At 39.4% G+C, this 25,620-nt stretch overlaps 1 protein-coding gene across 1 annotated transcript in view; it reads right to left on the bottom strand.

The window, feature by feature from the left end:
* add3a (adducin 3 (gamma) a) overlaps positions 1-25,620 on the bottom strand; it is a 125,819-nt gene that overhangs the window by 89,568 nt on the left and 10,631 nt on the right. The window contains exon 2 of the mRNA XM_074686068.1: positions 11,846-11,883. The gene's annotated coding sequence lies outside the window, so the exon portion shown is untranslated. The remainder of the gene's footprint in view (positions 1-11,845; positions 11,884-25,620) is intronic.

Genomic DNA, 25,620 nt, shown 5'->3' with positions numbered 1-25,620 from the left:
GGTGTGGTTTTATGAATGTCAAACTTGAATGAGATGATCAATCCTAGTCAGGCTACCAGTAGTGAGTCCTCCACACTGGAAAGTTTGTAGCCGTGTTGTACAGACAGTGTCCTCAAAGCTGTCTGAAATGGTTTGTAGGCCATGGTTCATAACCCATGGCTTATGTCAGAGCTGCAAAGTCCTGGAACAAGGACCATTCAGTCTTGATTTTTTGAAACAGGTACTCCTAAGCTATCATTTAGCTGTGCATTGAGAGCTTAAAAAACAAATAAGGCATCTAGGATAAATTGCAAGTGGTACCTAAAACTATGACGAGACAAACAAGGTCTGTTTCCACCTCCGATTCTGACTCAGGCTGCTCAAAACAACACAAAACAAAAAAAAAAAAATGTGCAGGGCTGTTTTGAACCTAGCAAGTTTTAACAAAAACAAATAAACACATAAAGTTGCATATAAAAAAGGAGAGCCAGCGCTACATCCACTTACAGTCCTTCTGCAGCTCTTTCACACAGTGCATAACTGCCCCAGAATAAACCTCGCCCTCTGGCCTCACACAGCACAGCCTGAGCTGGATGCCTGGTCTAACATTAGCACATATTTTAGTGAAACGTGCAGAGGCCGTGCAGTCTCCAAGGGTTAAAATGGGATGCTCACCTAGATTATTTATGGGCAGGATTGTAACATTCACAATACCTCCTTTTAAAAGAGATGGAAGGAGGATGAAGAAGATAACTGGGCAAATGTCAGATGACGGGTGCAAAGTGTGCGTTAATAAGCACTCATGGGGGTAATTATGGAGGTGGAGTTAAGTGGGATGAGCTCAAAAGTCAGCATCAAGTTGTAAATCTATGATAGCTGGTAATTATAGGGTCTCTACACATGATCTATGCAAACCTTTTAAAAAGATTTATACACTTTGAATCATCAATCAAATCAATGTCACTTAATTGTTGGTATTAATCCAATAAATCAGTAGGACTGACGCGACATCACTGAACTCAGCACTGCAGACTCAACAGCTGTGAGTAGATGATCTTGCATTTGTATCTCTAATGAACTCTTTGTGTCAGAACAGCAGCAGGAAACTGTTTTTATTTTAAACAAAGTGTCACATTTGTAGTTCTCCCTAAATAAGCATGCCAACATTTTTGATTTTCCTGAATGAGGAACATCTATGTATACAACAGCAGGACTTGAATAAGCCATAAAGCGAGACAACAGGAAGAGAATTTCTTACTTGTCGGTATCTATTCTTCTGAAAAAGAAACCAAAATGAGAACTCTCCATGAACAGAGTGCAGAAAACCCTTCCCTCCTCCTGAAACACCAGATAGAGAGGCAATGCAGCTCCTGACAAAAAGTGCTAAGATTCACCTGCAGCAGCTCACTGGCCTGTGTCCAGCTGTGGAAACAAGCTGCGAGAGAAGCTGATGCAGGCGAGGCAGGGCTGTTGTGACAAAACCCACAGTCCTTTTCGAGCAGAAATATGAGCCATAGGTTGTCAATATCACAAGTAATGAAGTAAGAGTTTGTGACAGTACTGTGAAATTTAAAAAAGCAACGAACATCATGTGCTTGTCCTATATATGAGATGTGTTACTGCTTCAGAGAGAAAAGCTGCACTGCATGCATTCATTATTAATGTGGTATATAAACTCTTTGGGGCCTTTAAGTTTATTTTATAGCTCTAAATGTGGAAAAAATATGACCATAAATTCATAATTCATAATTCATTCCTTCACAATGATTAAACCTGACAAAATGCCCCAAGGCGCACAGCTTTACTAACCATCCAGACTTATTACGGCTTATTTATCTCCACAATTCAGTCGACTCCAGTCCCGAGGCAACCTCTTCACAGCATGGGGTGCAAAGACTCTTGGCCTGTGTAAATTGGGAAAGGGGGGGGTCTCTTTAATTTCCCATGTTGACTGTAACACCATGTGACAGAGGTAAACATGGTGTGTCAGCTAATGAGTCCACGTCTGGCCCAGGGTCAGGAGGTGCTCATTAGGGTAAGAAAGTAAACTGTGACATGGACTTCAACTTCACTGTGTGACACTAAAGAAGATGTCTGCAGGTTAACTCGTAATTAAATCTAATCGACTGACGATTTGTTAAATGTAGTTATCCAATTCTTTCAAAGAGGGATGCATGTGGTTCAAAATTGACCCCATGTTAGTTTCACACCTTTTGACCACAATGCATGGAGAAGTATGTTTGAAACTTTTGAGTGAACAAGAAATTGCTTTCCAGAGGGAGCTGCTAAGACTTCAAGTAAATCTCACACACAGCCAAGTGTGTGTGTGTGTGTGAGCATGTGTCTGTGTGTCTGTGTGTCTGTGTGTGTGTGTGTGTGTGTGTGTGTGAGCCCCTCATCGACAGGAGGCCTGGGATTTAAGTCTCCAAGGCTCCAGTGGAGACAGTGAGTGAAAGATTCAGACAAACACAATTTGCTGCCAAGCATCGTTACTCCCAACGCCCACTCCTCTCCACAGCACTTTTCCACTGTCCACTGCCAGATGCTGTAACGATGATCTCTGATAAAAACAGACTCCTTCAAAAATAAAGAAAAATGCCTCTTGCAGAGCAAATGAATTTAATTTGAGATGAGTCTTTTGGGGACAGAAGGCGTTCAAACATTTTTGTTTTCATGAATTCGGACAGAATGACTCAAGAGTGGAATTACTTATGATGAACTTTGTGGGTCCATTGTGAGTAAGAATGTGTAATGGTGCCTGTCAGAGTCTTTTAAACATCAAGTTTTTTATGTGCAGCTTGTAAAATAAAGCATGATGATGTTTTAATGGTGCACTTTTATGACTCCTTTAATGTCATCAATAATTAGCCTCTCTGATACCTTTTGACCATCTCAGCAGAGGGAGACCACAATGGAGCGAGAAAATCTTTAGCATTGCACCTTTTTGTTTGAAGTGAATTAAAAGACAGAAAAGAAGAAAGAGAACTTATTCTTTTTTTGCCCCTTTTCCAGAGAATGAGTAGCACTCGAGCCAGAATGAAAAATAATCTTTATCCCTCCAAGTTCTTTTGACCCACAAAGTGCCTTTAAAACCCTTGATTGTGAGCCAAACCACAGCAGAGATAGGAGATCTACAAGTGCAGCCCTCCCATCATAACACAGGATTATGTCAGGGATTTCAAAACAGTACTTCTCTATGGCTGCACATTAGATTACAGCTTGCGTCCCCAATAAATAAATATATATTGAATCTACCACAAGTAGGAAAAAATATTTCATGCAAACACAAAATGTTCTCTTTGAGAAAGCACACTTTGGTATCACTGGGTGGAGTTCTGGGTGCAGGGAGCACACTTTTACTCCAGACTGAAGCAGAGAGATGATGGTCTCACTAGCCTTTAGTTATTAGTGCTCCATTAGTAGGCATGGGTACCTTTCACATTTGAAACCATACGGTACCCATGCCTGGTACCTGGCAATCGGTACCAGTACCAACTTCTGGTACTTTTTGTGTTTAAGTGTTAAAATGATCGATTTGTGTAATAATCAAATATTTTAAAACTTCAACTTAATATATTTATTCTTCAATATACAACCTTGCAATGCTGTGTTCATGTCCAGCATGGAATATCTCCTACTCCTCCACTCCCTCACAGTCACAAGGATGCATTTAGGTACCTAAACATGGTACCTTTTGGTTGAAAGTAAATCGGTACCCAATACTTTTGACAGAATTCAGCCTGTACCTATCAAAGTACCTAATTCGGTACCCATCCCTATCCACTAGTGGGTTGAATTCGGATTCTTTGTGTCATAGTAGTCAGGTATTGTTTGAAACGTGATGAACAGCGCTTTGTCATAATGCTTGGGCTAAAGATGTTGGCACTCATTATATTTAGCTGTGTTCACACATGCACAAAAAAGCCTGAAAATTCCCCAAAAAGTTTTGGTCTCGCTGCATGTGAGAGTGTATACAGACACATTTATAGCTTTTTACTTTTTGAACAATGTATTTATTTTTTATTATTCTTAGTTTCGGTACAAGGTTACATTGAGCTGATGTGGAAAATCAACAGCTCAAGGGTGACCTGGGGGGGACACTGCTTATATCAGGTGACCTGTGCACATGTGACACATAACAGGACGAACAAAAACATCTAAGTACATTAAACTTTATGCTGTAACTCATTTGTGCAAACAAGAACTGTAGAAAATATAGGTGCCTGAGCTCCAAATGAGTGTCTAGGAGTAGAAGATTTCAGCTTGCCTTTATCACAGTAGCCAACATTTTTAATTGCACATACTGTTATTGATACCAGAAGCATAGTGCTTTTTTTGTCAAAATAAAAATGTTGCTAAAGTCTTGGTTGGAAAGGACAAATAAATGGGCAACACACAATGATCCTAACGAACAAAGCATGCGCTGATTAAACTTGTGTTGCTGATGCTGATGCTAATGCCACATGCGATAGAAAGATTCATCAAGGTATCATCAATAGTCTGAGGAATCAAACTCAACACTTCTCAAACACACACATACATAATCATGTTTTTCAAGAGTAATCTCTCCTTCAGTGCTGACCTGAGCTCTACCAGGTCACATCAGACCAGAGCTGCAGATTCCTGAGCAGGAACACTGGTGTCTCCTCATGCTCCCTTTACTGTGAGTCCATTTTCTCCTCTGGTGTCATGAGGAGGCTCTAATGAATCAGCCTATTGAGCTGTGCAGAACTGTGCTCCGGCTTTAACACTGCCAAGATGTGCGTGTCTGCATGTGTGAGAATGAAAGAGAAAGTGTGTGTGTGTTACCGTCCAACTTTCCCAGCCTCCCAGAAACACAAAGCTGTCGTTTGTGGCCTCTCAGCACTACAAAAGCCCCGCAGGCCACCAGAGCTGAAAGTGAATGTGTGTTAATAAGTCTGTTTATCACTGTAGGCTTGCATGGATATAGTATTAGCTATATGTTTGACTATATATCTATATGCATGAGTGTGTTTTATACACAAGGACGAGCTGCAACATTTAGTCACTTTTTCATGTCCATGTGCATATCTTCATATATGTGGTCACAATGTGGCCAAAAGCACCCAGTCTGCAGTTCACTGGGATTCTCCTAATGATTACCAGACACATCATGTGGCCCAGAACCAGAGTCAAACACAAACCCAACCACCAAACCATGGCACACAGACAGACGACCAGAAAGCTAAAGATATACGACCACTGCGACAAGCCCAGAGCGCTCTCTCAGATCTTAACACAACTAACATCACAGGCCAACAAATCATATCAAACTTGACTGTACGACACAAACCACATACAGTACATTTGCAGTCAGGCTGAGACACAAACACACAAACCAAACTCCTCCTCTGGATGCTGCTGGAACTGATGAGTCACTGTGACAGATGTTATTTATCAGGGAAACACCCTGCTGGTAATTGAAACAGTTTGTAAAGAAAATCAACTTGTATGGAAGTGCGTGGAGAGAGCCTCTTTGATTAATGTCAGTTTTTACCACAATTCTTTTTTTTTTGTTTGTTTGTGTGTTTCTATGTTCCCTTAAAGCCAGTACAAGGAACAGCCCACGACTAACTCCTCCAAACTCAATTTCATATAAGTTGGAAAGCTTAGTAAACTGATAAAAAAAAATAAAAACTGATTTTGACGATTATCCAATTGTATACACTTAATTTAATTTGAAAAAAAAGAAAAAAAAAACATTTCAGTGCATTTTCGTGTTTAGTTAACACAGAAACTAACTGGGTGCCCCAGTCCAATATTGACATTGGATATTGGTCCAATATCAGCAAAAAAACAAGTATCGGTATCGTATCGGAATGCATCTAAAATCTCTGATATAAGCAGTTCCTGTTACCCATTGCTTAATGATAAATGGGTCAGTTTTTCCTCATACCTACTGTTGCTGACTACTGTTCTTTGTTTGAATAATATCACTTAATCAAGCCTTTTCTAGCATGACAGACATACTACAAAATAAGTAATAAAAGTATGCATGTTTAATGCTGATATCGTATTGGATTAATATGGTATTGGCCAATACTCAATGCTGCAGTATTGGTATCGTATCGGAAGTGAAAATGTAATATCGGGACATCCCTAACAGAAACATTTCATTGTCTAATACAAATGTATTTCCACTTTAAATACGATGCCAGAAAACTGTTGCCTGTTTCTTTTTGCTGGTTTTTTTTTTTCTAATTATCTTTTAATTTTTTTGCAATACTGGCTGGGTGCCTGAAGATAATTGCCGTATGAGTTTCATATTGATCCTTGGCCATGTCTCTTTTGTACAGAGATTTCTCCAGATTTTCAAACAATTTTAATGATATAATGAACTGTAGGAGCCAAAATTACTCACAGTCTCTTGCAGAGTGGTGAGCCTCTTCTAGTTTTTTTTTCATGGGAGACTCAGCCTATCTAGGAATCCCTATTTATGCCCAGTCATGCAACTTGCACTGTAAATTTACCCAATTACTTGAAAAAAACACCCCCAAGAATTCTTCTTCTTCTTTTTTTAACAGCCTTTTCAATTTTATAGTAAATTCAGACATTTGGAGTATTCAAGTTTCTACATTTAGTACATTGTCTTTGCATAATTTTAAATTCAATATTAGCTCTAAATGTTCATCAGTATTTGTTTCAGCCATCATTTGTCACAGTGTCACAACTATCTAGTATATGAGTTGTACAATTAGACAGTGTCTAAGCATTACGTGGTCATTCTCTTGGATACTGGTGCGTTACCTTAACTTTTTATTACAACCTGTATTTCATCAAAATCAATAACTCTGACATTATCTACAAATCTTACAAGAACAAATTTACAAACAACATGCATGCCTACGGGCTGTACAGAACAGGGTTTAACTTTTACCCATGTCAGATGGGCTCAGCTTGTCATGATTTATACTGAAGACTTACCATGAAAGTCAAACAACTACTTCCATTTTATTGCTTCCACCCTTTATTGAATCCATCGTTTTGGTCAGAAGCTCACAGTCTTTTATGGATCTGTTTGGCTGCCTGTGCCCACCAACAGCTGTAAAAATGTGTTAAATTCAAAACATCTTTCGTCTGGTAGATTTTCAGAGTATTCTCTTTGCTAAAGTCAGCTCGGCATATGTGCGTGTGAGATATACGCTACATGTTTGTGTGAACACAAAGTAACAGCTGAGAGTGACTTTTGAGTTTTTATAATGTAATGTATGGGTGTGCAGACATCTCCACTGTTATGTTCTAGAAAATGTTTCTCCTTCTTAAATCCTAAATGTAATTATTCAATTTATTTTTTATCACTCATCCGGTTTTGCACATGAATGCACAGAGAGAGTTATGTGGGTATGGTGTGTGTGGTTGGGACAAGCCTGGAGACAGACAGCTGTGATGGCCTCCAGAGGGGAGACACCGTCTTAGACAAAACTGATCAACCCTACAGAGAGAGTATCATGCTATACCACGTCTTAAAGTAACAATGCTGGATGCCCACACTGCAGATCTTCACACCCCTAAACATTAATATTTTGAAGAATTACCAGAACCCGTGAACTGCTCAAAACTATCTGTTATAAAATGGTTTGAGTTTTGCCAAAAGTATTACGTCATCACATAAGGGTCTCCTAACTGGTTTATGAGGGGTGGACTTGAGCTTGACCAGTCAGAAGAAAAGCGGGTTTCTGGAGTCAGGAGCTGAAATAAAGAGTTTAAAAAAAAAAAAAAAAAACTGTGAGAAATGTAAAAGTACAACAATGAAACCAGAGGTACAGAGTGAAGCCTAATAAAGCATCAGCCTCAGATGAGAAAGTAATCTGCTGGAATGGAGGTATGAAGGTTTGAAAAGCTGTCTGTAACTGTCAGCTAGCAGGTACGAGCCACCTGAGGAGACAAGGGAAATAAAGTGGTTGGAATTTATTTTCCAGCCATTGAACTCTGCACCTTTCTCACTCAACTGGCCATAAATGACATTACAACCAGGTGTCTGAGCTCGCACATGGTGGAGCAGCATGAAGTCAGCTACATGCTGAGACTTTTACTGAAACCAGAGGATGAGGAGACTTCAAATGAGAGCAAAGGGAGACACTGACGTCCCATTACTGCCTCAGTGAGTGGAGGATGGACTGTTGCACTTAAGAAAACAGAAAACGAAAGAGAGAGGGAGAAAAGGAGAGAATGACGAACAGCCTCAGACGTATACTGGAAGTAAGAAAAGAGTGGAGACAAAGTAACTTAAAATGTCAAATGGAGGAAAGACACTGAGACAAAATGACAAGTGGAAAGTTTTGACCTTAGCTTGCCTTCTCTTGTAAATGGCTTAGCAGTCATGTGGTTTAGTATCTCTTTCCTCTTCCTTTTTATTTTTTGCTTGAAGCTTAATTTGTCTTTTCAGCATTCTTCTCTTTCACTAACACCCTCTGAACCTCAGGAATGCCCGATCCCTTCATTTTTTACAACATCCTTGGGTATCTTTTTTCAATGATTACACAAACTTTGCAGACTCCTGAATCTTTACAAGAATCTCTAATAGAAATTGTCTGGTCAAAAAAAAAGAAAAGAAGATATGCTTATAAAAATTTCCTACTTGCTTTGAGCAATATTAAATATAAAAATTGGATGAAACAAATATAATGTAAACAGACACCCATAAATAATTAGCAATGTTGAACCTTTTCAGAATCTTTCAGCTGATAGGTTTAGTTTTAAGGTTTAAAAATGACTTCATCAAAGCAGTGATGGAGGATATCAAAGAGGTTATTCTGCCAGGAAAACATTGTTTCTTGAACTAGCAGATGAGTGACAATAAGGGTTGTTTTGTTGTTTTGATTTTAGTTTTTACTAATAACACACAAGCCTAATTGCATTAAATGAAATGTGTGAGCTTTGCTATCAGAGCAGGGTGGAGTTAATCACTGAGGGCACTATGAAACTCATTACAGACTAACATCAACAGCTGTTAATCCACTTTCCATTGTGGTGTAATTTATAAATGGAGCATTTGGAGCGTAGACAGTTGGCTAAGCCCTTGTTTGCACTCTAAATGGCAAAAATATACAAATCACAGTTCTGTGAATGCAGAGTGTGATGATTATTCACTGAATCATCGAGCACAGAGAACTGTGACGTTTTTCCTGCAACATGATCAGATACAGCCATAACGTCTGGAAACACTAGCTCATCTTTTTATCATGTGTTACCATCACAAAGAACTGTAGCTGTGCAATATGAAAGGACATATATGTCTCTGGATTAGACAAAGACCAGATGAATCTTACATCACATCAAAGTCTTGGGACTTCAGCACAGAGCGGGGATGCTAAGTGTAGCTGTGTCCTGATGAAATGTCCCCATGCATGTGGATTGGCACCACAGTCATGCTGTGTACCATACCATCCAGCACAGTGATCTAAATTTAAATCCCAGGGTTACCAGCATGTCACTGAGGCTATCAGAGGCACACACCAACAAAGTCCTGATCACAGTTTGAGTTCCCAGCATGTAAGACCAGCGCCTTGCTTTGTCTGCATCTGTACTCTGTGAAGTATCTGACGCATTGTGAGACACGTCAGCAAGCAGAGCTGTTTTGTTTTTTCCGTCTGACCTCAAGAGCCCTGAACCTGGGAGATACTCCAAACTGGGACAGAGAGGAAGACAGAGATGCTCTGGAGGTATCAGACACAGAGAGGGAGAGTGGGAGGGTAAGATAAGACTGGGACAGTGAGACTGAGACACTAGAGAGGTAACGAGAGAGACACAGTTAGAGACGACCTGTCTAAATATATTTCTGTGTCCCATTTCACAGAGTATCATCCAGTGACTATTATAGCTCTAAAAGGAGGAGAAGATCATTTCACTTGTAAGCCAAGGATGCATCAAGCTTGAAAAATCTAAAAAACATGAACTTACCTGATTTAAAAAATGTCAAGCTGACTTTAAAAAATACAAACATACAAAAAATATCTGCCCTTTGAGAATTCAGCTTAGTCACGTGCTGCGTTTAAAAAACGCAAAAAGTCCAAACTATTCTCATCCTACGACATCAAATATCTGTTGACTATTTGCAGTCACATTTACCACAATCATAGCCAATTTAGCATTTGGCTACAACGCATTTTCATTGAAATTACATTCAAGTGTATTTGGTTGTCATAAAATGAACAGAAATAAAACAAATAGCCCATTTAACACAGATGTCAGCGAGACTATCAAAAGAGCCAAGTCATCAAACTTAAAACAACTTTTAATCACTCTAACAAGATTTTCGTATTGCAGCGGTTGTTGTTTTTGGCTAACAGCTTCGCTATCATCTGCTTCAGTAAAAGATTTGTTTCTTAAAGAAAATCTAACTACACTTGTGTTTGCAAATTCCAAATTTGTACACTTTTTTTAATCAGTGACTGCGATTCACCATGCACTTAAACAGTTATCTTTATTTAATAGATATGAGATGAGACCTGAAAGTTGCTGTTAACATTTTTGAGTATATTGTAGAAATCCTGTGACTAAACTCGGAAAACACAGAAAGTGCTCAGTTAGTTAGAGACTAGATAGATTTTGAATTAGCCAGTCAAGAATGTGTATTTGTTTTGTAAACCATGTCCAGTTTTATAAAATCAGCTAACATAACTTCAGGTGTCTTGCCCTTGATTGTTTCAGGGGCTTGGTACATATAGAACTACTGCCAAAAATGAGATGAAAGCAGACTGTGAAGTCTGTGACAATAACTCACTTTCTGAGGAATCTGTGAAGCCTCCTTGCAACCGCAGCTATTTAATTCTCTAACCCCTAGAAGTGGGCCATGAGACTAACAAGTGTACTCTGACTATTGATATGGGTGACTCACTAAGTTAAAAAGTGGAGCAAAAGATGCACATTTTGTTGAAACGGGAACTACCAAGGCAAGGTAGTGCGCGACGATCGTAACAACGGTACTGTTGTTCTGTTGATTGCGCGCAAGCGTGAGGCGGGGTTTGACGTTAGCGTTTCCACTGAAAATGCCGGCTTACTGTTTACACGGCAACAGTGCCAGGAGCGTTTCAGAAAAATCCCACTCTGGAGGCCGTTTTCAAAGTTTGCCTTGCAAGTAGGCTGAAACGCCGTTTCCGGGTAAACAAGAGGCTGAAACGCAACAAAACTTTTGTGTTTCACCCTAAAACCGTTGTCGTGTAAATGGCCCCTAGATCTCCCAATTTCCCTTACAATAAGTGCTGCCCAATGTTACACACATTCATACCTACTATTTCAAAGCATAAATGGGTCAATTCCTGCTTTTTTTTCACTACACTACATGGTGAAATCCTAGAGAAGTGAGTGCCAGAAAATCTGATAGTCTAAAAATTTCCTGAAAAAGAAAAAAAGTCAATTTTTTTGTCATGCCCAAGTGAGCAGGCAAATACATGACAGGGATTAGGGATAGTTTAGTTAAGGCTTCAGTTAGTTTCCTAACCACAACTTGGACATGAGAGGACTAAATGTATAGAAAAAAAGAAAGGGCTGTCAATTATTGCGCTGTAGGGTAGCTTCCACACAGTTAAACGGCTCCTGGGAGGCAGTTTAAGAGCTTACCACAGACCTGAGCTGTGTCACTTACTCAAGATTTGCCAAAAAGGGCTCAACAGTACTCTCCCTTTACCTTCTGTGTCCTTGAGAAAACCAAAGGGAAGGGCGGAGGTATTTGGGCCATGGACCAAAACTTCACTCAACACTGCACTTCAGACTGTTTTTCCATTTTCATTTCCCATCAATTGTTAACGTTATAGTGTAAAACAACACTCAAACAGAGCTGTGCAGTTGATGCAACCAACAGGTGTGCAGGAGCTGAAATGGTGCATGTTTATGTAGATACTCTTACCTCTCAGGAGACTGTAGGAGCTCACAGCGTCTGGACAACTAGAACAGAAACAGACACAAACACATTATTACTTTCTGCATCACAGTCTTTTGGGAGTTGCTGCTGCTTTCTACTGTAACTCAGTCTTAGATCATCTGTCTGAAGTAAAGACATCTGCTTCGATTAGCAGGACACACATTTCTTTGCTTTAAATGTTATTTTGAAGTCTGTAATGGCAGAGTACAAAAACACAAATTAGCAAGGTATGAGGGATATAGAACCTAAAATTAAATGATGAGGGCTCCCAAAAAGTCTTCATCATAACAATCAAGAAAAACTCTTTTCCGTCTACCTGGAAACTCTAATTGCAGCACATTAAAAGAACTCAAAAGTTTTCATGTGAGACAAAGTATTAGATGTAAGAAGACGTGCAGATTTTTTCATCCATCATGATGATGATGCCAGCGCTGACATTGGCCTCTGATGGTTCCAATTTTAGGGAACATCAAAAACATCATCACAATGTAAATGACAAAATCTTTTAGCCTAACAAAATATTAAGTTTTGTCCTAAAGGTAAATGGATTGGTTAAAATTCTTGAAGACTTTTTCTATCTTCTTTGAGGATTCCTCAGGTCCACATAAAGACAATATTTTTTGAAGCACTTGCATTGATTTGTAACCTTTAAAACAAAAAGGCAAACCTGAGTAATGGTTGCAATGACAGCTGGTGAATATAGGTTAATTAGGCTATGTTCACATTGCAGTTCAAAGTGACCTGAATCTGATTTTTTGACTCGAATGTGACCCATACCTGCTTTGTTTTTGGCAGTACGAACAGCAAAAGTCACACTGAATCTGACATTTTCCAATCAGATTTAGGCCACTTTCAAATGTGGTACTGAATTGGAAGTGTATCTTATTTTTTCCTTTAATTTGACTGTGGTCACATTTAATGCATCTGATGTCTTTATGGAGCAGAAGTCACGCTCAGTGAACACAAACATGGAAGAAAGGGGAGGTGGAGATAGGAGGAGCAGAGAGAGCACAGAGAAAAGCTAAAGTGAAACTTATAAGTTCACGTTGTGTTTCTCGTTGTGGAGAGCTGGGAGAGAGGTGGGCCAGGATCATACAAGTAGAAAAGTAAGCCCAAGGAAGTAACCACACTTTAGAAAACAAGCCCACGGCAATGTTCGTTTTCGGTGAACACCATGCTGTGTGTGACATCATTAATGTTCAACTGAGCATGCAGGTCACTTCAGCATGAGCTGTTCACATCGCAGTCCGCAGACAGGCCACATTTAAAAATGCAATGTGAACAACCAAACAAAAAATCTGATTTGAGCAGCAAATCTGAATTATTTGTGTGTCTGTGAACATTCAGTCAGTTATTACAAATATATATGCATGAGAATGTCCACCAGGTGCATCATCTTTGATCTTTGGGTTTTCTTTAGACCTACTTCAGATGACACCACCCAGCTAGCTGAATGTGATATGAGACCTGATATACTGTACCAAATTCCAACAGACCAGCTTGTTCCCAAAACATCAGGATGGCTCCTCCCTCCCTCAGAGTGAGCTCAGTTATTGCCTCTTTACTCCTGTTTGCTCTGGTAAGTGCTCACTTTACAGTATAATCCTCAATGTGTGTGTTCCCTGTATCAGCAATTTTAAATATGGAGTGTGGTTAGCAAGTGGACTGTGCCTTTGTACTGTACCGACCGTGAGCTGCAGGGGACCTGAGGGACCAGGTCTGCCCTTGAGAGTCATCAATGTCATCTGCACAAACACCAACTGTGTCAACACGAGGGGGCACGGCTCACCGTTGGAGAACACATGAGCTATTGATGGCATGTGCAGTGTTATTGCGGAGGGTGCTACGCCTGCATTCCATTTATAATCATAATTGGCAACTGGGGATTTCTGCTTTGTTGGAAAATAAAACATCAAAAAATATCCAACGTCTTTGTTTGAAAGACTTTGGGAACAATGTGTTGAAAGGAAAATCCTCCCAAAAATGAAGGATTAAGTGATTATACTAGTTTGAATCCACAAGACTAATAAGAGCTTATTTGACAAATAAATAAGCAGAATATTTGACATGTTTGGGTTGAGAAATAAGCAGCCATGAGCACAATGACTGAAAGCATGGATACTGTCCAAGACACCTTAAATGTGGAAAGTCACAGATGTTCTGGAAACACACATCCTTCCAAGTCTACTGGCTGAAAAGGGAACTGACACCACCTGCTGAATCTATCGAAGATATTTTCATGGAAGTGGAGGTGGAAAAATGATTTTTCCTTCACTTCTGGAGACTAGAATGACAACGAGAAGTGTGAGAAGCAGAAACCACTCTGGCAGCAGCATTGTGTTATGGCTTTGTTTGTTTAGCCGTATAAAAGGCATTAAGAGGCCAGCAGATCACTCAGCCTGGTAGGGAATGCCTGGCATACAAATACAGAGATTAGTTGAAGTGCCAACACACTTGTATTACACCACAGATTCTACTAAGCTTGGTTACTTTAGCCCAAGTCTGTTTAGACTGAGTTTCTTGAAACTCAATATTAAGAGTGTGACTGGATGAAGTTCAGATGGCATCAGCTTTTTTAGCCTCAGTTGTTTTATTTACTACACCCAGATAGATGTGTCACCTTTTGGGAAAAAAGGCTGGTTTCACACAACCTCCGTGACACCTTTTCATGCAAGTTAACAATTGGTTTCTGATTTTTCCTACTTCCACCCCTCATTCTTTGGCACAAGATGGCATAACAGCCAGACAGCAGCGTAGACAAACCAGTAATGGCCAAAACACACCAGATCAATTTCAACTCCACCGCAGATGGGTTTCAGTTTTCATCAGAACAACCCTTTGCGTTCTGGCTGCATCTCAGATCCATCAGCCTGGAGCCCTCACAATCAGATGTGCAAGACTGCAATATTTAGCGATTGAGTGCTACAGGAGTTCAGGTATCAGAACTAGCTAGCTAAACTACTATTTGAATGTCATCAACATCTATTCTGCAACTACCCCCTAACTTTTTATGAGATTATATTCATGATATATTCGATATTTAACAGAGGAATGAATATTAATCAAGATTGAAGCATCCAGTTGGCTTTAAGTATAAAATACTCCATGTAGATTCTGGATAGTATTTCACTTTACACCAACAACAGACCCACATAATGAGCAGAGCCAGGCCTGGAGTCAACAGGTTTGAGGTTTTTAGAGCCCAATAAAGACAATATATGAATGGGGAGAGACTCATCATTGGGGGAGAAACTTTGGGAAATCCTCAGTCTCATGACTCCAGCTGTCTGCAGTTCGGCTCCTGCATCCTGGCGAAGCAGCTGGTGTGTGTTGACAGATGAGGGAGGATGGAACGGAACGGCAACAGAGCAGAGGTGGATCAGACACGGATCTGGAGCGCGTACAGCGTAAAATTTACCAGGTTGTGGTTTGTCTCCACCACTCTTAGCCGGTTCCTTCTAGTTGTGTGTGTTTTCACTTGTACCTTTGCATATCCACTCCATTGGTGCTTCAGTGATCCGGAGCCCTTATGCAGCAGATATTGTCTTTAAATAAGTATTCAGAAACAATATTGTGTGGTGTTTACTTTTACATCTTTATTCAATGTAACATTTTCATTCCTTGGTTTTCTTCTAAAGTATCTGGAGTTTGTACCAAACAGATGACAAACCACCCATGTAAAGTTGTATGAGTTGTAATAGTATGAGTAGTATGAGTAGTGATGTATGAGCTCTTCGGCACCGCTCTGTTGGTTGGGGCTGCCTGTTGCAGCAGCTCTGTCTTCTATGTCCATTTCTTGTAATTTTTTGGCCCTTTTTCATTATCTTTGTATTTGGAGTGAGTCATTACTTTGTATGGTTTATTTGTTGGTTGTGGACACCAAACTGGTTTTGTCTTCAGTGATATTTTTGACTGTTTTTGCTCCTGTGTTTGTCTGGGGATCCTAGATGTGACCATGGCTGCATTGTTTACATGCAAAATCAGCTGTTAGCAGCCTGTAGCATGTCAATGCTAACTGGTGCAAGGCCTGATGTCTTCCCAAAAGTGAGGAGAAGGAGGTGAGGACAACGTGCTGGTTCTCAGGTGTGAGCTAAGAAGTGACGACGTGGACCTGTCTGTCCATCCATTGTTATTGGGAACATAAGATCTATCTCCAATAAGATGAACAAGCTACCCGTGCTGACCCAGCAACAGAGGAAAGTAGCATCATGCTATTCACAGACATGGCTAACAGAGCTATCACTGGACATGAACACTAGATTTTTAGAGCTTCACCTGCTGTGAGCAGACAGCTTACAGGAGACAGAGACTGAAAAGACTGCTGAAGAAACTTAGTCCTGGACCCTGTGGAGGTGGAGGCTGGCTGAACTGGAGAATGATGGACAAACTGTCATCATCTATCTTGTTATGGATCTTTTTGCAATTTCTATATACTTTCTTACTTTTGTTTTCTTGTTCGCTGCTGTGAATCCTAAATTTCCCCTTGAGGATTAATAAAGTATATTCTATTCTATTCTATTCTATTCTAAAGCATAAAATAAAATGAAATGAAACCATGCAGGAGAAAGGCTTCTAAATCTGTTTAGCAGACACTGAAAAGGATTCATAAGTTTAAGCTCACTTTACTAAATATATGCATGGCACATCTTTGCATTGGGTTACACATGCAATCCCATAAAAACGTACAAGTTTTGTACAAGTTTGACAATCTATAAATCTGCTCCAGAGAAGTTATAACCCGTCACTAAACCAGTAAACAACACAGCCAAAAAATGCAAATTGTCTCAGAGCTGTCAGAAAAGTTACTGTAAAGATGTACTCCCCTTCTTTAGAGAGGAATTTAGTCACCAGAACTGCCAGTGACCAGTTTTAATGGGGACTATTGTCTAAAAGATTACCCATAAGTATTAGTTTCAATAATCTCCTGAACACATCCATTCCTTTTTGATAACTGCACCATTTGATTGTCAAGTTATAGTTTGATGCTAAGACCATCTGCCTTTATTTTCTCTTGTTGATTGTTGTTTGTAGAGCATGTATCTCAGAATAGGTAGATTTAGGCTGAAAATGAAGTTGAGTTGGTCCCATGAAGGCTTATGGGTCTGAACACACAAACTACTTCCGTGAAAAAAAAAAGTGATTTTATTTGAAAGCTCTGATCTGCTTTACCTTTTCAGAAAGGTAATCATTGTGGACTGGGTTAGTAAATTAGACTTATCAGTGCAGCAGGTAGGTGCATGTTGACAGTCTTCTCATGAGCACCCTGCTGTTTGAAGCCCCTCTATTACGCATATTGGATTACCACTTTCAAGAAGTGTTGTGGTTCTTATGTCCAATCCTTGCTTCAGAGTATAACTTTAAAATGAAAGTACAGCTGTGCTACTGTCATAAAATGTAACCAGGTAAAAGAAGAGGTTTAGATTTTCATTAAGGTTTATAATCTGTTATCAGAGTGGGAACAACATGGATGAATCCCCCTTTAAGTCATTAAGTAAGCTGGGCACAGCACTACACATACTAATTATTCTTTCCCCTGGTGAGATGTAGAGAGACACGCAAAACCAGCACAGTTACATAACAGCTATTTCTGCTGACCGCCGTGGTGGCCTCAGTGATTTGGTGGATGTGACAGTCCAGTCACACAGCATGGCCCCCATCGGCCTCATTATATAAAATCCAGACAAAGTGCTTTTTTAGCCCACCATTTATTTAGCCGTATTTTGGGGATAATGTCACTTATATCAGATGGAGAGCACCTTTGGGCTTTCAAGAAATGGCTTAAGGCATAACCTTCACTCTATAAGAAACCACTCTATTTATTTAAACAAATCCCATGGATCTGATGAGACTCAACACTGCTTTGTGTCTCGTTGGTTTTGCCACAGTTACACAACAATCCCAACATCTCATTAATCTGATTCTGTCAGCCTGGTTTAGGAGGACGGTGTGAGCATGTCACAGTCTAGTTTGTTTAGTCTGTCACTTTGTGACAGCATAGTGGATGGAGATTTAATTAAGAGGTACAGGGATGATGACAGGTGATCCCCTCACTCCTTTTCTGCTGATTCAGGTAACATTTCATTTTGACCGTAAATAAGGATAGATGGGTGAGATGAGGAGGCAGCCAGAAGAAAGACAGAGATAGAGAGGCTGAGGTTACATCAGGGCAGAGGTTAGATTCTGAAGCCAGAGCCAAAACCACTCAGCTGAGCCCACAGTGGAAAGGAGCATGTGTCAGGATTTATCCTCACACACTCATGGATGGAAACACACTGTAGATGTTTAAGTCAGTCAGGACTGTGTTCAATCCAATTTTTCTTTCAGCTGTTATTAGACCGTGAAAATCAACCTATGTCTTAAAGATTCTACATGGACATGAAAACACGCTCCTTCTTATTTTGCTGTTTATAAAAAATACCTCTTTTAAGGGCAGACATGTCCAAAGTCAAGTAAGATCTCACAAAGCCAGACTTAGGTCACTTGTTTAAAGCTCAGGCTCTGGGAAATCTGCAGACCTAAAATAGAAAGAAACGCAAGAGCTACAAAAGCTGACATCTTTCATGAATGTTATGAGCACAACTTAAAGTTCAATCAAAATTTTCGAAAGGAGCGAAACAGGCAAAAACCAGTGCATAATAGCTGTGCAGAGTACAGGATGAGAAATATTAAGAGTTAAAAAATGATGTTCAAAATCATCTAAAAAAGAACAATAATCAGGGATCAGATGGCCTGACATTTTAGGTTGTGCCCCATGAGGTTCACCCTTAAATGGGTCATGTTCATATTCAACCTGAGGGCTCATTCCTGCATTTCCACCCCACTCTCACCCTGTTTTCCAACTCTATCCACATCTCCTAACCCATCAAAGATATGAAACACCCAAAAAAGATAACTTTAAAAAAAAAAAAATAACAATTTGATTGGGGATCCTGGTATCGGGTATCGGGCATCGTGCCCTACAGAGCTGGATGGGTATCAGTGGGAAGGGGCTGATCCATGGTGCCAATCCAGGCAACCAGCTTTATGCCTTTTTTTTTTTACTGGCACTCTCGGCTACTTGATTTGAAACGTTGCCTCTGATGCACTTTTTTTGTTTTTAGCTGCATTACCAGTCTACTGGGTTTAAAAGTTGACACTTGAAAACAAATTCTTTACCTTCTGAAGAATTGTGGTTGACATTTAAATAGTTTATATTGTAAATAAATATTAACTTTAGTAATTCCATATACTCATTTTTTTTTGCCTTTTACCCAAAACATTACCAGCCTTACCCCAGGGTATGCAGGTTTTTATGTAACACTGGTATTGGATCGGTATCAGCTGATACCCTAAGCCCAGGTATCTGGGCTGTATGAGAACTGAAGACATATCAGGCATCAAGAGATAATTGTGGGATGTTGTTGCAATATTATTGCTTCTGCTGTTGCCTCTTCCTCTATTTTGTTTGCGTGCTGCTTCTCAATTGCTCTTTTGCATTCTCAGTTCTTAGCAGAGAAAGTAAGAATGCAAGATAGCTCACCCTTCAGCAACTCAGCTTGGAAAAATGATGATAAGTCTGCTTGGTATGACAGGTAATCACTAATAGTTTGACCACCATTATTGCCAGTATTGCTCCACACTATCAGGTCACCTCAGTTAACCTCACAAACTACCTCAAAAGATGATTCACTTACTAAAGAATGACGTGTCCTGGATCCTGGATGTTCAAATGAACAGGTCAAGCCAACAGCTATGGAACCAAGTTAAGTAATGTTGAAACTATGCTGAAAAAAAGAAAGTGAAAAGATACCACACATAAAACTTGGCAACAAGAAATCTAAGCTTTCTTGTCACAGATATAGCTGAAAGGACACATTGACCAAACTATGCAAATATACTGGAAGAAGGGTCTGAATGTCAAAATGAGATAAACGTGTTGCTAACATCAACCTAGTTATATGAGTTAGGCTGAATCTTCATTTCTACATGCACCAGTTTCTGATACTACAATATTCTCTATAAGCAGTAAAATCTGACTTCAAGGCTGATTGAAGCCCCTGGTGTGGGGTGAATTTGCAGGATCCTCTCTAAAACCGTAAATTTACTGAAAAGACAACAGCGCTGTAAAGACTGACAAGTCATCTAATAATCCTAGAGAAGAAGTACAGCTGCTCAGTTCTGGATCACTGAGCATTCACAAATGAACACAGCATGCATGAGCAAACACACAGACACTCTGACAGCGCCCATGTAAATATCAAATTTAAGCTCTGGCACACATTAATGAGATGAACAAATACTATATGGTACAATTTGGTATAATTACTCTGCAGCAAACACCGCTGTATCTCTGCAACGTTACACTACTTCAGTTGTGATCTAAACTCAACCACAAAGGGGAGTTCCCCTGATACCACTGACAATTTATTTTACGAGGGCATCCTGTCTAATAAATAACCACAAGTTATTTTACAATGCTTTGGTCCCTATCAGGATTTTTTCCACTTTGTAACTGAAAAGTTCCCAAACACACAGTCTTAGAGATCCTTTTCGTATGATTGTCCAAAGGACTGACTTCATTGCAGGAAACTAACATCACACAGACACTGTGGCTGTGGCAATCAGAGACTTCACTCCTGAGGGAACAACAGACAGATCCCTGACTGAAACTTTCTTAGCAGCTAAATCGGGTTGAGATGACAGCATGGGTTTAGAAAATTAAAGGAAGACGGGAAAAACTTGATCATACTCCACTAAGCGTTAAACATTGTCTAATGTCCTGGCAAGATGCCACTGTCTCCTCCCCTCAGGTTGATCTGTGTTTAGTCCTGGCATTCTTCCACTCTCCTCAAAGTAGATCACACAAACAGCTGAATTAACAGGAAGAGAGCCGCGCTGAGGGATGAGTTCAGGCTGAGTACATGTCATAACAAGCCCCATGAAACTCTCACTCATGTTTTTATTTGTTTCCTTAACAATAATAATTAAAAAATATGATCCACTAGTAATCTGAGCAGGAAATGCTTGCCTTCAGGGAAGTCAAGGTTGGGGATTAGTTTAAGTGCAACATCAGAAGGTTTCGTTCAAGGTGCTCCAACTTGTTAAATACATAAAGGTGTTAATGTCATCTTGGCCACAAAGAATAACTCAGCTCCCATTTGAGACAAAAACTAAAAAATAAAAAGTTCATCTACTCAGAGTCCTTTGTAAAGCTGCTCATTACCTCTGCCAAAGAGGTTATTTTTTGGGAGAGTGTGTCTGTTTGTCTGTGAACAACATAACTCAGAAAGTTACATGCAGATCTTGATGAATTTTTCAGGAAATGTTCAAAATGTGATAAGAGAGAAGTGATTAAATTTTGAAGGTGATCCACATCACCATCTGGATCCAGGATTTTTTAAAGGATTCTTTATCATTGTGAGATGGGGCCGTTTTCACCATATGTGTATATAACTCCACTATGAATGGTCGGATTGCTTTGCAAAACAATACAAGACAAGGTCACGATAATTTCTGACAGATGTAAAAGTACGATCCAGATCCTGGCAATATTCTGGATACTAAGATCCATAATATAAAATATGTACTGGGTCATCATAATTTTCAACACTGCCTGGAAACAAATTATCATACAAACCTGCAACTAACACTAAACTGTAGCAGACAGTCTGCTGAAAGGGAGTATAACATTAAAGTAGGACTAAAGTGTTGTGTGATAATCACAATATGCTTGGTGGAGGTCTGCGCTCTCGGAGTGCTTTTCTAGTTTAAACTGTGTCTGGAAAAATCAAGTAATAACCACACAAATCTTTTCTGCATGACAATAATATTACACGCAACTGGTTGACTGGCTTGAAATTCCAATTCCAGTTTGAGTCGACCTTTTGTCTCTTTTGACAACAACTATTGATAAAACCAATGTTTCAACAACATGTGATGTCCATGAAATCATAAATCAACCAGTGGGGCCTATCGGTGTAGCCTCCAATGTGTTGATTTTCCCTCATACCCTGACATCTTCTCCAAAAGTTCCCCCAGTAATAAACTGTGTTTAAACCTAACAATTACTGCCACTTTCACACTCTTGAAGCAAATCTTACCTGACACAGTGAGCCATTGGATTGTACATACCCTGAAAGACTCTGTTTGAGTGAGACTCAGGAAACAACATGATGGAGAGACAGAAACACAGACGCATCTATTGAAATCAAAATGTCTTTCTGAGACATTGTGACACTGAACTTTCAAAATCAGCAGATCCAAGTAGTAAAGCCAGAGTGTTGATTTAATTTTATCGTCTTTGATATTGTTTTTGCAGCTAAGAAAATAGTCCCTTGAGTTTGACAGTTGGAGGTCATGTAGATACTTAATATGAGGCTGAAGTCATAACATTAGTCTGCTGCTTTAACATTTTAGTCACAGTAAATTCAACACTTTGGTGTTGTTGAGAATTAATTACTGTGTTGTTAAGTGTTGACCAACCAAAATCAATTATCTAACGCACCAAGTTATTAATTACTGAACTAAGATTCTTGATTTGGCTGATCAGTAGAAAATCCATGTGTTTCCTGTGAATTAATCTGCTGCTAGTGTTGCCAATTCCTCAGCATCGGAAGTAGCTATAGGCCAGCACAAAAGAATGACAAAAGAACCAATGCTCTAACACTCATGTAACAGTCAAGAAAGGCTTATACTAAGACAGCTTTTATGATGTTCTGTAAGTCCAGCCCAAGCTGGAAGACACAACACAGAATTTAGAACCACAGGAGATCTGGTGAGTAGAAAACAGAGTGTTCCAAAAAATTCAATGAGAAACCCAACTTATTCTACCATCATAATCACAAATCCAGCATTTTATAAAACATCTTTCAGTTTTGCTCATGCTGGAAGAATTTTGACTTAAAATCTGGCTGAAACACACACGCCTTTGGTCATCTTTTCCTCTTATTGCCGTGCCTTAGAGGCCAGGCAGCACATTTTTTCCAGAACACCAGCATTGGGCTCAAATTGATGACATCATCTCCAGGACATACCACGTAGTCTCTTTGACAACAACAAGCATTACATCACCTCTTCTAAGCTATCTGCAGCAACTGATCTTGAAACACAGTATTGTGTGTTTGGTCCACAAAGGGGCACAGGAACATGGTATGAGGGGAGATCACATGACCCTGTGCTTCATCTTGTGTTTGTCTGACTTCCCACACACAGCATATCAGTGTCCATCCTGGAGGACAAGAACAAAAGATGGACTCAATCCCATGATTTCCTGCTGAGGTAAAGGAAATATAGTCTTCCCATACTTCCCATCCTGCTACAAGAGTCCGGGACATGTGACACGACACCACGCACATCTGACAGGGTATCTGTCCCCGAGTCTGACCAGATACATCCTCAGTGGAAACTGTGAGTGTGTGTAGGCAGGGATCCATGAGGAGAGGAGCTGATAAAAAGGATTGTGTAAATGCCATAACAATCTGTTTTTAAATTTTCAAACAGGAAACAGATATAAGGAAAATGCTACAAATACAGGGGGTTACCCTCCAAAACACAGCAGTTTCAAAGTTGGATTCTTTTTTTTTTTTTGGTTTCTCCATTACATTTTTGTTCCTCCGTACAGAAAATGGGACATTTTTAATCATGAAGACATTTGTTTTAGTTCCTCACTGTGTATATTTGCCAAAACATTCAGCTAACACTTGATGTATTATTATTCCACTTCTGTTATTCCAGTATAACAAAATGAGCGTATGAGTATGGGCATCTACAGACTTCGAACACACATTTTTTAAATAGCATACTGTCAATACATCAGCTACCAGGCTAAAAGGTATATTGGTTAATAATAATAATAATGGATTTTATTTATAACGCACTTTACATTTGTGGGCAAATCTGAAAATCTGCACAGAGGGAAAGATAAAAACAATAAAAACATTAAGAAAGACAATAAAAACAGTAAAAACATAAAAACCCAGTAAAAACAGTCAGCAATGATTGTATACAACCAAATTAATCAGGAAAGGCCATACGGATACGGTTAAGCATTGCCAATTATTGCAATATGGGCAAAAATTCATCACAATATGCAGTCGTCCAAGTAAATTTTTCATGGTTATTCAACAGACTCATAAAAACTCCACACAATCCATTTTTTTTAGAGAGTCTTCAGAATATGTGCAATCCATGCCTTTTTTGGCTGCCTAATACAAGAGGAAAAGCCACAAGTTTCTTCTTATCTAAGTGAACTGACCAATTTGCAATGTCCATGATATTCATTAAATATAGTAAAGCATTAATATCAAGTTGCCTTTGTGACTCTAACAGTAATATGTCAGCCACATTTTTATTTGTTTCCAAGCCAATTTCAATGGACTGATGAGGGGACAAAGTTGTGTTTGTATTCATGATATGTTTAGTAATTCTTAAAAGACGGGCTGTGGTCGCTTTGTCAATTTACAGGATGTAATGCAACATTACTCCTTGAGTAACTGAAGCTTGTAGCACAGAAAACTGGGTGTGACAGAGTCTAATCGGCTATCAGATAATCAACTTGTTCTTTTCTGCTCAGCAGGTTCTGTGCAAAGATGACTGACAAAAAATGCCCAACAGTTTTTGAGAACAGAGACAGATGGTGGTGCTCTATCTACCTGCACTGCAACACAACACACAGCTGCAGAAATTTGTGTTAAGTTTTTCTTTTTTGCCCTTTTGACAACAACTAAAAGCTGAAATAAGATCAAAGAATAACTTAGACAAACATAACATTTCTTTGGAAGCATACCAGATCATCTAACAATAAATGGATAAACATTTCAAGATAGAGTTGGGAAAAAAAGGGCAGCTTGAGCCAGACAATCCAAAGGGAGCTCGCTTGGTTGCACTCTAAAAATGTTAACACCCCTAACACAAAACACCGTCAGTTTTGTGTACAATGCACACAAACAAACAGACGCTGCACATGCCCATGAGGGTTTCTAAGCAGAAAGCAACATGCGTCACTAATGATATCGGGCCTGCAGCCGAGGAAAAGCACAGCAGCGTCAACAACAGAGCAGGACGAGGACTAACTGTTCCTGTATGTACAGTAGAGAGGTTTGTCTTGCAGAAACATTGACCTGCATACAACACAGCTGAAGCCACAGCTTCAAAGCTCAGTGAAGAGTTCACATCATTCACAAAAAGGATCTCATTAAATTTATTAATCTGTGAGCTGCAGGTGGAGTTAATATCAGGCAGCTCAGTACATGTAAAATCTCCTGAAGCCAGAAGTAAGGCTGTTCCTTAGTTGTTTTTTTATAATGGTTGCCATTGGTTGTCTTAAAAGTTGTGTAATTATGCTTCCCCATATTTTAAACATGGATATAGAGTAGCATTTTCTACTGAACAAATTCAAATCTTCAAACTGCATTTACATGTTGTAGAAACCCCTGAGCCTGTGTGCACAAAATTATCCATTTAAAAAAAAAAAAAAGCATGACATTTTTCACAAGATTTCCACAAGGTCTTCACAAGACTTGCTGAAATGATGAGGTAGTCTCATCAGGACTAGTTTGTGACATGTTGCAGGGATTGTGCCCTATAAGTGTATCATTCATTCATTCCATATCCATTTTAGAATCCAAAATCAGAAAACGGATAACGACCTGATATTTCATTTCTTGTTTTCAAATCAAAAATTGGAAAAAAATTACAGTCTGTATTTTGCTGTTTTGATTTTGTTTTGAAATTAAAAATAGAGTATGAGAGAATGGAATTATCATGGGATTTTTGTTCGTTTT

This window comes from Halichoeres trimaculatus, unplaced genomic scaffold (assembly GCF_033239565.1).
Source record: "Halichoeres trimaculatus isolate MK-OKI-2021-1 unplaced genomic scaffold, fHalTri1.1 fHalTri1_scaffold_2, whole genome shotgun sequence".
NCBI classification, from domain to species: domain Eukaryota; kingdom Metazoa; phylum Chordata; class Actinopteri; order Labriformes; family Labridae; genus Halichoeres; species Halichoeres trimaculatus.
Note: the sequence above shows the minus strand (reverse complement) of the source record. Positions and strands in the feature narration are given on the sequence as shown.